This window comes from Trachypithecus francoisi, unplaced genomic scaffold (genome assembly GCF_009764315.1).
Source record: "Trachypithecus francoisi isolate TF-2019V2 unplaced genomic scaffold, Tfra_2.0 Lachesis_group0, whole genome shotgun sequence".
Classification (NCBI taxonomy): Eukaryota; Metazoa; Chordata; class Mammalia; order Primates; family Cercopithecidae; genus Trachypithecus; species Trachypithecus francoisi.
The window spans coordinates 37,798,428-37,812,363 of record NW_022681453.1 but is presented as its reverse complement, the minus strand read 5'-3'; the positions used below and the strand labels follow the sequence as shown (position 1 = coordinate 37,812,363).

At 43.2% G+C, this 13,936-nt stretch overlaps 1 protein-coding gene across 3 annotated transcripts in view; it reads left to right on the top strand.

Annotated features, from left to right (window-relative positions):
- FRMD4B (FERM domain containing 4B) overlaps positions 1-13,936 on the top strand; it is a 360,856-nt gene that overhangs the window by 194,252 nt on the left and 152,668 nt on the right. The window lies entirely within an intron of this gene.

Sequence of the window (13,936 nt, the reverse complement as noted above, 5' to 3'; positions counted from 1 at the left end):
CAAAAATTAGCCGGGCATGGTGTTGCGTGCCTGTAATCCCAGCTACTCAGGAGGCTGAGGCAGGAGAATTGCTTGAACCTGGGAGGCAGAGATTGCAGTGAGCCGAGATCGTGCCACTGCACTCCAGCCTGGGCAACAGAGCCAAGACTCCATCTCAGAAAAAAAATAAAAATGCAATAATGAAAAAAAAAAGTTATGCAACAATGTCTTAACCCAAGTATGTTCTGCCTCAGGGCCTTTGCACTTATTGGCCTCTGTCTGTAATATGCTTTTCTCAGATCTGCCAAGGCTGAATCCTCATCATTGCTATTTCTGACTAAATGTTGCCTCCTCAAATAGCCCTTTCCTAACTGCTTTATTTATAGCATTTTAGAGAGTGTCTCACTCTGTCACCCAAGCTGGAGTGGAGTGGTGTGACCATAGCTCATAGCTCAGGGCATAACTCATAGCTCACTGCAGCCTCAAACTCCTGGGCTCAAGCAATCCTTCTTCCTCGGCCTCCAAAAGTGCTGGGATTACAGGTGTGAACCACTGACCCAGCCTGCTCTGTCTAAAATAACAACTCTCCCCATCACATTAGTCTGTATTCTCATTTTCATGGTACTTAACACGACCTGAAATCACCCTGTATGTTGCTTGATTTGCTTGTTTTCTGGCTTTCTCCTTCGCTGGCAAGTCTTTGAGAGAGGAGCACTTGACTCTCTGGCTTGTGTCACTGTTGAGTCCCCAGAGCCTATGATAAACTCTGGAACACAATAAGAGCTTGATGAATATTTGTGAATATGTGAATGAATGCTAATTACACAGTGGATAAAGCAGTGGAGCTAAGATTTGGACTCAGGTGCTCAGACTTCAAATCCTCTATTTAGCAACTACTGAAACCCAGGGGTCATTGAATGGAAGGTACCTAGCAGGAAGAATGCTGTCACAGTTAACTGGGCCTACAAATGACAGTGCTTAACCTCTGAGTTACCCAAAAGGCACAGCGAAGAAGCAAAATTTTCCCCCTAAATTCCCTAGATAATTTAATCTCAGTCCCACATTGTATTTTTTTAATTTTTTTTTTTTTGTAGAGATAGGGTTTCACCATGTTGTCCAGGCTGGACTTGAACTCCTGGCCTCAAGCAATCCGCCCACCTCTGCCTCCCAAAGTGCTGGGATTTATAGGCGTGATCCACCGCACCTGGCCTCCCCATCATTTTATTTTCTCCCATGGCTATCACAACCAGGAGGAAGAGAGGGAGGGGGACTTCAGTGGTGATTTTATGCTAAGGATTATGGGTAACATCATCCCCCCAATTTACAAATGAGACTGGGGTTCAAAAAGCTTAGTTAAGTGTCTAAGGCCACAGAGTCAGTGATTAAAAAGGATGTGAAGCCAGCCTGCTTTGTCTTCTTCTGAAGCCTCTCCTTGAGGCTGACACACCTGATCATAGCCTCATTATCTTAAGAGTGTTAGCCATATCCAGCGCCCAGCACACTCTAGACACTTCTGTTATTGTAGAGAGGCCTGTTAGAGATGGATGCAAGAGATTTTCCCTTTTTTAGCCTTGCCTCTGCTGTCTTAGGGAAGTGGGAAGTTTGCTTTAAATTACATATCTCATGATCTGTAAATTAAAGAAAAATAATTTCTGGTCACTTCAATTATGGCATAAGATTCAATTATCTGACACCCACCCTCACCCTCTCCCCAACAAAAATGTGTAGTCACTACTTTATCCTCAAAAACCTGACACAGAATAGGTGCTCAAAAAATAGTCATTCACTGGAAAGCCAACGAAACAATGAATGAAGCCAGCAAAATGGACCATGTTCACGATTTGATGGAAATTGGTTATTTTATTATGTAATCAGAAGAAAGAATGATAAAATAGAGTAATTGCCAATTATAGGGAAAAAACAGTCTAGATTGTCCCCTATGTTATTAAAGTTTAATTAATAACTTACTCCTGTGCTGCAGAAGAGGTACCTATGAATTTCTGTAGCAACTAACCAGAACTCAAATTGGCTGTAACACAGAGACCATTGTAATGGAAAAAAACTGACAGTTCTACAAGGATTTCTGATTCTCAACCAAAATATTCCTGGAAATCTGGGGGTGATATGGCTCATTTGACTTTTCCAGGTTCATATCTTTTTTTCTCCATGTTCCATCCCTGTCTGCACCACGGGATTCCCTTTTCTTGTTTAAGCAAATCATTTCTCTTTGATGAAACTCTCCCTTGCTCCAGTGCACTAAAGCCTTCAGGACTCTGACAGTAGTTGGAATAGTTGATAAGCCAGAAAAACCAGAGCTTTTATCTCCAGAGCTGTTGCCGAATTCTCCCATTTTTTTTAAAAGTGTGTATTTTTTTCATTGACTACAGCAGTCTAATAAAAGGCTTCAGGGACTGGCAGGCTGAGCCATCGAGGCAGCCAAGACCATAACGAGGGAGCACTGCGGATTCCCAAAAGCATCCCTGGTTTGGGAGAGCTGCATTCAGCTTACAATTCTAGTTTAATGTGATGGAAAGGCTTCCCACTGTAAAAGGCACAAGATGAAGCATTGCATACAGGAACTGGCTTATATCTTAGTTTGATATTTTTAAACTCTGCTTTTTGGTGAATGCTCTTATTAAGGACCAGGAGATGGTTTGAGGCGATAGGAAAAAGGAGTTCCTGGCTGGGCACCGTGGATAATGCCTGTAATCCCAGCACTTTGGGAGGCCAAGGCAGGAGGATTGTTGGAGCCCAGGGGTTTGAGAACAGCCTGGGCAAAATTGCAAGACCCCATCTCTACAAAAAAAAAAAGTGGCCAAGTGTGGTGGTGCACACCTGTAGTCCTAGCTACTGGGGAAGCTGAAGTAGGAAGATCATTTGAGCTCAGGAGTTCAAGGCTGCAGTGAGTCATGATCGCACCACTGTACTCCAGCCTGGGCAATGGAGTTGTCTCAAAATAAATAAAGAAAAAGAAAAGAAAAAAAGGAACAACTATCAGGAGTCTTGTCTCATTTACCTTTGTGACCACCAGGAAGAAGTCCCTGGGGAGTCAAACAGGTATAATACCTGATCTTGACCTCCCTCTAAGTAGCCAGTGACTTCAGGCAAGCCATGTGCCCTCTCTGAGTAGCTGCTTCTTTGGGCCTCAGTGACCTCATCTGTAAAATGGGGATATGACATTTCTGGCACATTGAGACTCCTTGTAAAGTTCAAAAGAGGAAATAGAGGTGAAAGCACTGAAAACTGAAGGCACTCCAGACAGGCGAGGTGATGATGGAACATTCAGACTAGGTTTGTGTGTGGCCAGACCTGCCTGCTCCCTTCTCTTCTGCAAGGTCCAGGGACAGAGTGGAACCTGCTCACCACCTGCCCAGCACCTGAACATAGCCTTTGGGAGCATTCATCCTGAAGGAGTCTGTATCAATTGCTTGGTGTTTGTTTGTTTGTTTTTTTTGAGATGGAGTCTCACTGTCACCCAGACTGGAGTGCAATGGCGTGATCTCGGCTCACTGCAACCTCCGGCCTCCTGGGTTCAAGCAATTCTCTGCCTCAGCCTCCCAAGTAACTGGCATTACAGGCGCCAGCCACCGCACCTGGCTAAGTTTTGTATTTTTAGTAGAACTGGGGTTTCATCATCTTGACCAGGCTAGTCTTGAACCCCTGACCTCTTGATCCACCCGCCTCAGCCTCCCAAAGTGCTGGGATTACAGGCATAAGCCACCACGCCCAGCCAATTGCTTGATTTTTATTAGTGAAAAGTATATTATTATTAACAATTATTAGTATTACCATTTATAGAGTGTGTACTCTGCCAAACATTTTATATATCTTATCTCATGTGAGTCACCCAGCCCTGGGAAGTGAGTGTGCTGTGAGTTTCTCCATTTTCAGATAAGAAAACCAAGGGTCAAGAGAAGTGAGGTAAGCGATACAAGGTCATACAGGTGTATAGAGCAGAGCTGGGATTTAAGTCCAAGTCTGTGCTCTTGACCCTCACACTTCTTAAATAACACACCGTACTTTTAAAAAGTAATAATATGGAATGCTAACAGTGCACTAGGCAAAATTATCTCCATTTCACAGCTGCTACTCAGAGAGGATACATGGCTTGCCTAAAGTCACTAGCTTTAGTTAGAGGGCAGGCCAGGATCAGATATCATACCTGTCTGACTCCCCGGGGACTGCTCCCAAGCATGGCCCTGCGCCGAGGGGCTGAGTGGCCAGCTGCATCCAGCGTTATCCCCCTGCCTAAAGCAAGAGTGATTGAAATGTCAAATTCTGGAATTTAATGACTCCTCAATGAGTTTGCATAATCCCTTGTCCAGGCCACTCTTACCAGAAGCACCAACGCTTTTTTAAGTGACCCCACTCCACTCTCCCCACCCTTCAGAAATACTATTCAAGAGCAAGTCTAAGAAACAGCTTTGAGATAGGGACACGGGGGAAAATATTTGGTTCCCTGGATACAGCCTTGAGTGTTGGGTGAGATTTCCTCTCACAAGACACGTCTCTTCTGATGGAGGCAGAACGGAACTGAGATTAGAATAGAGCAGAACAGAAGTGGGAGAAACTTGCCGACAGAGCATAATGACCTGTGCTCAAATCTGCTTGTGAATGAAAAAGCTGGAAACGTCTTCCACCGGTGCTTTAAGGTCATGGCAGCCTCCTTCAGCAGGGAAAAGATTCCAGAAAGATAGCAGCAACACAACTGGGAGGCATCTAGCAATTAAGTGGCAAAAGAGGCCAGGCGTGGTGGCTCACACCAGCACTTTGGGAGGCTGAGGCAGTAGGATCACTTAAGCCCAGGAGTTCAAAACCAGACTGGGCAACATAGTGAGACCCTGTCTCTATTGTAAAATACATAGATATTTAAAAAAAAAAAAAAAGGCGGCCGGGTGGGGTGGCTCACACCTGTAATCCCAGAACTGTGGGAGGCTGAGGCGGGTGGATCACGAGGTCAGAAGTTCAAGACCAGCCTGACCAACATGGTGAAATGCTGTCTCTACTAAAAATACAAAAATTAGCCAGGTGTGTTTCCGTGCGTCTGTAATCCCAGCTACTCAGGAGGCTAAGACAGGAGAATTGCTTGAACCCAGGAGGCAGAGGTTGCAGTGAGCCAAGGTCGCCTCATCGCACTCCAGCCTGGGTGACAGAGTGAGACTCCATCTCAAAAAAAAAAGGCAAAAGAATCAAAACATAATGTTGTATACCTTGAATATATACAATATTAAAAAAAAAAAAAAGACAAAGGAGTCACTCAGCTTCAAAGAAGAAATTGGTAGAAAACTCAGAAGTGGAGCAGGAGATGGAAATGAAGGAAAATTGACTCATTTGTTCATTCCACAAATATTTATTGAGCCCCAGGAGGAGCTAGGCACTATCTTAGGGGCTAGGAAAACACCAGGAAATGAAACAAATCTCCGCATTTTTGGAACTTACATTCCAGTGGCAAAAGAGCTGGAAAGGCAAATGACATGGAGGATCTGATATTAGAGTTTCCATCCAAGGTCAGGAGACCTTCATCAATGAGCTATGCACTGCGGATTTCTTGAAGTATAATAATAAATTTATTTTTAACTTTTAGGTTCAGGGGGTACATGTGAAGATTTATTACACAGGTAAACTCGTGTCACAGGGATTTATTGTACAGATTATTTCATCAGCCAGGTATTAAGCCCAGTACCCAATAATAAATTATAACAAATCCCAGCACTTTGGGAGGCTGAGGCAGGCAGATCACCTGAGGTCGGGAGTTTGAGACCAGCCTGGCCAACATAGTGAAACCCCGTCTCTACTGAAAATACAAAAAAAAATTAGCCGGGCGTCGTGGCAGGCGCCTATAATCCCAGCTACTTGGGAGGCTGAGGCAGGAGAATCCCTTGAACCTGGGAGGCGGAGGTTGCAGCAAGCCAAGATCACACCATTGCACTCCAGCCCAGGCAAAAGTGTGAGACTCCTTCTAAAAAAAAATAGCTGGGCATAGTGGTGCATGCCTGTAGTCCCAGCCAACTTGAGAGGCTGAGGTAGAAGAATTGCTTGAATCTGGGAGGCAGATGTTACAGTGAGCAGAGACTGCGCTATTCCACTCCAGTCTGGGTGACAGAGTGAGACTCTGTCTCAAAACATAAAAATAAAAATAAAAAAATAAATTGTAACAGTCACCTTTATGCTGGTCTCTGTTTGCCAAGTTCTGTGCACAACAACCCTGGAAGGTATTAGTAAATCTATTTTAGAGATTTAAAATAGTAAGTCCTACTAAAGTTAAGTAAGCTGGGCTTCAAACACAATTCTCTCTAAACCTGAAGCCTCTGTTCATCTTTATCACGTGGTCTTTCAATGGCCTCCACATCCTGAGTGTTCTGACTATCACTTTCTCCACTGGCATGCTGGTAAATGTTTCTCAGCTGTTACCGGAAAGTGGTCCTGATCTGGAGCCCAAGAGAGGGTTCTTAGATCTCAAGCAGGAAAGAATTTATGATGAGTCCATAGAGTAAAGTGAAAGCAAGTTTATTAGAGAAGTAAAGAAACAAAAGAATGGCTACTCCATAGGCAGAGCAGCACCGAGAGCTGCTAGATGGCTATTTTTATGATTATTTCTTGATCATATGCTAAACAAAGTGTGGATTATTCATGAATTTTCCAGGAAACAGGCAGGCGGTTCCCAGAAATGAGGGTTCCTTCCCATTTTAGATGATATAGGGTAACTTCTGGACGTTGCCATGGCATTTGTAAACTGTCATAGTGCTGGTGAGAGTGTTTTAAAGTATGCTATTGCATTATAATTAGCGTATAATGAGCAGTGAGGACTACGAGAGGTCTTTTTTCCTCACCATCTTGGTTTTGATGGGTTTTGGCTGGCTTCTTTGCTGCGTCCTGTTTTATCAGCTGAGTCTTTATGACCTGTATCTCGTGATACCAGCCCTGCTGACCTCCTATCTCATCCTGTGACTAAGAATGCCTGACCTCCTGCGAATGTGGCCCAGTAGGTCCCAGCCTTATTTTACCCAGGTCCTATTCAAGATGGAGTCACTCCAGTGCAAACACCTCTGACACAACCAGCTCTGGGGAAAAAAGGACACTGATTTGCAGCACTTGCCATTTTCTGTGGTATAAATACTCTCACCTTGACTGACTTACTGATCTGGGAAGAGATGAGCAGTAGCATATTATTAAATGGTATTACTGCTGTGCAGATTCAATAACCACAAGAGCAAAAGTCATAGTAAATGTAGTAAAACAATTGGAAAGTGAAGAGTTTTATTACCTTTGCTTTTAATGCAATTTATTTCATTGTAAGTTCATGTACTTTAATATTGGTTGTACCTAACAACCACCTTGAAAATGGGAGAGTGGACTTTTGTGAGTGGCCAAGAGCCAACTCTCCACCACCATTCTGTCTCTCAAAAGATCTTTCCCCCCAGTTGTATTCCCTGGTGCTTGCCAAGAAATTTTTTTTTTTTTTTTTTTTTACTCCTTTTTCATATTTCTGTGTTCTCCTGACCTGTGGCTTCCAGTTTTGTTTTTTTTTTTTTTTAAACTTTGAATCCCACATTAGCTTCAAAAAAAGTCTGAATCCCATTTGAAAACACAGCCTGCATTAGGTGTCAAGGAAGTTTCATAACTAAATAATAGAAACCTGTAAGTTGAGAGGAAATATTTCTTCTGTGATAGTGAAACAAATCCTGGATGTTAAGATTAAGAATTTTTCTGTATGTCCCAAATGAGTTTGATTTTTCTGTTTTTACAATTTGGTGATGCTTTTCTAAAACCCTTACCCAAATATGATGTTTCTACCAACAAATCAGAGATAGGCTAGGACTCTGGACCTAATACAATCCATTTGTCTTAATTATAAACTCCCTAAGGAGGGCTTATATCAGCCTCTACCTATACACAAGTCACAAAAAATAAAGAGACTTGGAAAAGCATAAATCAGAGACATTCTAACAGGGTTGATGAAAAATTGAAACATGAAAACTCTGACAGTAAGCATGTACTCCAAAATTAATGTAAAGTTGATTCTGATTTTCTAATTAATTTTTGCTAATTCTTAGGTTCTCAGGACTAAATATGTGATTTGTTTGCTTTGTGAGTGGCTTGCATTGAGCCCAGGATTTCCAAATGTATTATACCATGAATAGACAATACCTAGAATATCTTTAAATTACAAGTACTGCAGTTTATTTTCAATAGCTCTTCACACAAGTTACACTTGAGACTTTTACGTTTCTGAAAGACAGTACTTTTTTGCTCCTTACTACAGGTTGTTTTTCACAGGAAAAGAGAAAACTGACAGTTGGCAAAGCAAAAAGTTTCTAGACCACAGGGTGTCTGCTACTTGCATAATCACTGAAGCCAAAATTTCCATTTTCTACAAGGCAACTGGAGAACTTTCATTTCTGGTTAACCTGAACTGCAGATGAAAATGAAAATCCCCCCGCCCCCAACCCACAGGCTGTGCTCTCAGCTTTTCTTGGTTCCATTTTTGTGACTTTTCCTGTTTACAGTATCTGTGCCCTCCCTTTTTTTTGTTTTTGTTTTTTTTTATTTTTGACTCATTGATACTGTACCATGACGTCTAAAAATACAGCCTAACAACTGGTTTTAAGCAACGAGGCTGTTTCTTTCGGGAGAGGAACAGCAGAAATATCCTGCATGTTTTTCTGAAAATAAACATTCGACAGTCTCTTCTTGGTGCCTAATATGAGTTTCTAATTGGAAAAGCACAGTCAGAATGTAAAGAGAATCTTGCTTTTCACTGCAGTTGCTTCCATGTAGATATACGCCCTGAATTTTCCCTCTCATGTTGTTTGTTGAGCACCTTTTTGAGCTTGGCCCAGCGCCTTATAAACTGTGGGACCTCAGACAAGTTATTCTCAACCTCCTGGAATCTGAGATTGTGGAAACTATCTGCTTCACAGGGTAGGTTTGAGAGCTCAATGGAGAAAATGTATGTAAAAGCCAATGACATAGACAAAGCCATCAACATATATTAACTTGCATTTTATGTAGGTAAGAACAAAGGTATCCTTGCCCAAGACATGACTGGTCACAATCAAATAAGGTGTTAGAGTTTACCACCTTCCTTCCCCAGCTTTGGACATATGGACAGCTAAAAATGGTGGTTGTAGTTTAGTCTGTTGATTATCACTAGTAAAATAAGATTAAATGAATCCCTAGCTATTAGGTTTTTGGGTCTCTCCAGGGTTTAACTGGTGGGTTGATTGTCAGCTTAAATATGACAGCTTAGTGTCTTAATAATGTAGAAGAGGCTGGCCATGGTGGCTCATGCCTGTAATCCCAGCACTATGGGAGGCTGAGGCAGGAGGATCACTTGAGCCCAGGAGTTCAAGACTAGCCTAGGCAACATAGTGAGACCCTGTCTCTACAAAAAAAAAAAAAAAAAAATTCATTAGCCAGGTGTGATGGTGTGCACCTATAGTTCCATTTACTTGGGAGGCTGAGGTGGGAGGATTGCTTGAGCCCAGGATTGCTTGTGTCAAATAATAATATTCTGAGAAAACTTTTTTCTTGGGAAAAATAAGCACTTAAGCAAATTAAAATAACCATTTCTGGAGAACAGGATAGTGCTCCATAGCTTAGACATTATTTCCTCTAATAATAGTACTCATGGCACAAGGGTAAGGGTAAACTGATAATACATGTCAAGCAGTTAGCACAGACCCTAACACCTAACCTATACTCAATAAATGGTGTATTACTGATGATACACTTATCATCTGTGCTTCTAAGGTAGAGTTTATAATAAGTTCAACCTGCCTTAATACAAGAGGCAAACCCAAATGAGACTGATTTTTTATCCTTCCCGTTTCATAGGGGCAGAAACTGAGATTTAGAGACACCATGATATTCTCCTAGATAAATAGCAGGGCTGGGACACAAACCCAAACCTCCTGACTCTAAATCCTGTGCATGTCTCATTGACACCAGGCTGGTGTCTCCTGATGGCCTTCAGCTCCAGGCTTAATCAGTTGCTTTGCTTCTTTATTTTTCTTTCTTCCTTTAAAACCTGGCTTTTCTTTTCACCAGACTTATGAGATCAGGCTAGAATCTGATAAGGGATTGTCATTTATGAGAATGCCCTCCCCAGGGAATGTCTGCCCGAAGCTGGCTGGAATTGCTTGCCAGGTTGGCATTAGAGCTGCAACAATGGCTGTCCATTGTCTGGCCAGCCTTTCTTGTGTACTTTCTCCCAAACTCTGTCAGGCAGAAAGGAGCATGCGGTTAAATGTTTAGAAAACACCAGCAGCCCTCCAGTCTCTACTGGGAGCCACTTGATCAAGAGCAGTGGTCCAATATAAGTTCACTCCATCAATCTTTCTTTCTTTCTTTCTTTCTTTCTTTCTTTCTTTCTTTCTTTTCTTTTCTTTCTCTCTCTCTCTCTTTCTTTCCCTCCCTCCCTCGCTCCTTCCTTCCTTCCTTCTTTCTCTCCCTTCCCTTCCCTGCCATCCCATTCCCTTGCCTTCCCTTCCCTTGTCTTCCTTCCCGTCCCGTCCCTCCCCTCCCCTCCCCTCCCCTTCCCTCCCCTTCCATTTCAGACAGTGTCTCACTGTTGCCCAGGCTGGAGTACAGTGGCACAGTCATGGCTCACTGCAACTTGAAACGCCTGAGCTCAAGTGATCTTCCTGCCTCAGCCTCTCAAGTAGATAGAATGACAGGTACACGCCAGGCTAATTTTTTGTAGAGACAGGGTCTCACTCTGTTGCCCAGGCTGATCTCAAACTCCTGGGCTCAGGCAATCTCCCCTGCCTCAGCCTTCCAAAACATTAAGATTACAGGAGGGAACCACTGCACCTGGCCTTCTCCATCAGTTTCCTCATTTCTTGTGCTTCCTAGGTAAAGAGAAGTGAGTTTTGCACATGCTTAGAACTCAATTCTATTGCCAGTTTATCTACTTCAGAGCCCTTATTATCTGAAAATATCGTATTTGTTTAATTGTTAATAGTTTCTTTTCTTCGCCTCACCTCTAAAGCAGTTGTTCTAAAAGAGATGATTTTGCACCCCGAGGGACATTTGGCAAGGTCTGGAGACATATGGGGGAGGATCTACTGACATCTAGTGGGTAGAGATCAGGGGTGCTATTTAGCACCCTATAGGGCCCAGGACTGTGCTCCATGATAATGAGTTATCTGGCTGCAAATACCAGTGAGGTTGAGAACTGTAGGACAAGCTCCAGAGATAATGCCCTTTCAGTCTTATCAGCTGGTATATATTAGTACCAAGAACAGTGCTTGCACTTAGAGAGTGCTCAGCACATATTGGTTAAGTGAATGAATAAACACATAATCCAGAGCTTTTCCACATTGAATTAATTACATGTGTGCTAGGCTACATCTTAAGCCCAGAGTAATATGGAGTCAAGTCCAGGAGGCCACACAACTGACAAATATCGTCCTGTACCCTGAGTGTTCACATAAGCATGACAGAGCCATGGAAGCATCCCAACAAGTGAAGATTAATTCCATCCTGACTGCCCAAGGAAGATCAATAGCAAACATAGACACCATTTTTAGCAGCTGCCCATATTTCATCAGCGTGGGGCCAGGAAGTAGCCAAGGGATGGTGATTGTAAAACCTTGCTCCTCTTCTGGCCTTGCTTTGAGACAGTGGCCTGAACCAGCTAACTCTGGTTTGGTGAGTCTAGATCAAGCTTTTCAGAGCAGTGTTAGGCTTTGCAATCAAGGTGATACATTAAGTGCCTAAGCTACATGTGATTTAATATGTAGGATGTATGAGATAGGAAACACTTTGTACAGAAGCAATATAGCCCTTAAGATCATGGCTTCTGGAGTCAGAACGCCTAGGTTTACATCCTACTCTGCCTCTTCCTGGCCCTATTACCTCATAGGGTGGGTCAGCCATGTACCTTTTCTGAGCCTTAATTTTCTCATCCATAAAATGAAGGTAGTAATGGAATCCACCTTACAGAGTTGTTATGAAAATTCATTTAAAAGGCATATATATATATATATGTATATATATATATAGAGAGAGAGAGAGAGAGAGAGAGAGAGTTGTTTGGTATTTTGTTTTTGTTTTTGGTTTCTTTTCTGTTTGTTTTTGTTTTTGAGACGGAGTCTTGCTCTGTCACCCAGGCTGGAGTGCAGTGGTGCGACCTCGGCTCACTGCAACCTCCACCCCCTTGGTTCAAGCAATTCTCCTGCCTCAGCCTCCCAAGTAGCTGGGATTACAGGCATGCGCTACCGCACCCGGCTGATTCTTTTGTATGTTTAGTAGAGATAGGGTTTCACCATGTTGGCCAGGCTGGTCTCAAATTCCTGACCTCAGGTGATCCGCCCACCTTGGCCTCCCAAAGTGCCGGGATTATAGGCGTGAGCCACCATGCCTGGCCATAATGGCCCTTGTGTATGAATGAAAGGATTTGGGATAGTTATCAGGCACACAGTCAGCAGCTATTATTTTTGTTTGCGTTTCTCTTAAGGCACATTACTCAATTACTGAATTTCAGCTTTGGCAAACTGAATTCTCCTCTTCTTTGTCATTCCTCCCCTTTTCCCTCGTTCAGTTTCCTTTCCTCCTTTACTTCTTTTACACTGCCTGCTTTTCTTCCTCCCTCATTGTCTTTTTCCTTCTCCACTTCCAGTGAACCTTCAAGAGATGCACAGGAGTCCTACTTTGGTACGACTGATGGAACCTGAGATTCTACCCAACTTTATCACTGTATGACCAGGCACCACTTAACCTCTCTGCACTTCAGTTTGGTCATCTATGAAATCCAAACAGAAATCTCATGCCCGTAACCCCAGCACTTCGAGAGGCCTACATGGGAAAATTGCTTGAGTCCAGGGGTTCGAGACCAGCCTGGGCAATAAAGCAAGACCCCATCTTTACAAAAAAAAAAAATAGAAAAAGTTAGCCAGCCATGGTGGTGCATGCCTGTGGTCCCAGCTACTCAGGAGCTTGAGGTGGGAGGACTGCTTGAGCCCAGGAGGTCGAGGCTGCAGTGAGTCATGTTCATGCCACTGTACTCCAGCCTGGGCAACAAAGCAAGACCCCACCTCAAAAAAAAAAAGAGAGAGAGAGAGAGAAATCTAAACAATGACTCTCCCTGATGGGGTTGTTGGCAGCATGAAAGAAGTCACTGCACATGTGAAGCACTCCATACTCGTGTGACATGTAGTAAGTGTTTGCTAGAAGCTAGGAGAATCATTTATTGACACTTACAAAAGAAGTCTCCAGTGATTGCACATTGGGAGGGTAGGCACTGTCTTGAAAGAACTTAAGGGAAAATCACAGCTGACTCCATTTGGAGACATCTGTGTCAGTCTAGGCCATTCTCTGAACGGGAGTGTCAATAGCTCATATTCAGTTAACACCCAGAGATGATATAAAGAGGCCCTGTTCAGCTAGAGTTGACATCATTAGAATGAAATATAAAACTCCATCCACTCAATAGATCCCAAAGTAAGAACGTCCTAGATACATCCTTCTCCCGCCCTCCAGTTCCTCCAGAATATCTCATCTGATGAGGAGTTTAATAACACACCTTGTTCTCTGGGTGGAAAGAGTGTTTTTTATGTGAGTTTTTCTGGGCCAGGACTTGGGAGTTGCCTGGAACATCCTCATTTTGGATTGTGCTCTGTCCGTTTAAATCATTTGTGAGCCAGATGCAGTGGCTCACAGCTGTAACCCCAGCACTCTGGGAAGCCAAGGCAGGAGGACTACTTGAGCCTAGGGGTTGAAGACAAGCCTGGGCAACATAGTGAGATCCCCGTATGTACAAAAAATTAGCCAGGTGTGGTGGCACTTGCCTATAGTCCCAGCTATTCGGGAGGCTGAAGTGGGAGGATCACTCAAATTGGGGAAGTCAAGACTGCAGTGAGTCGTGGTCGTGCCACTGTACTCCAGCCTGGGTAACAGAGTGAGACCCTGTGTGGAAAAAAAAAATCATTTGTGAATATATTTCAGTGTTAGC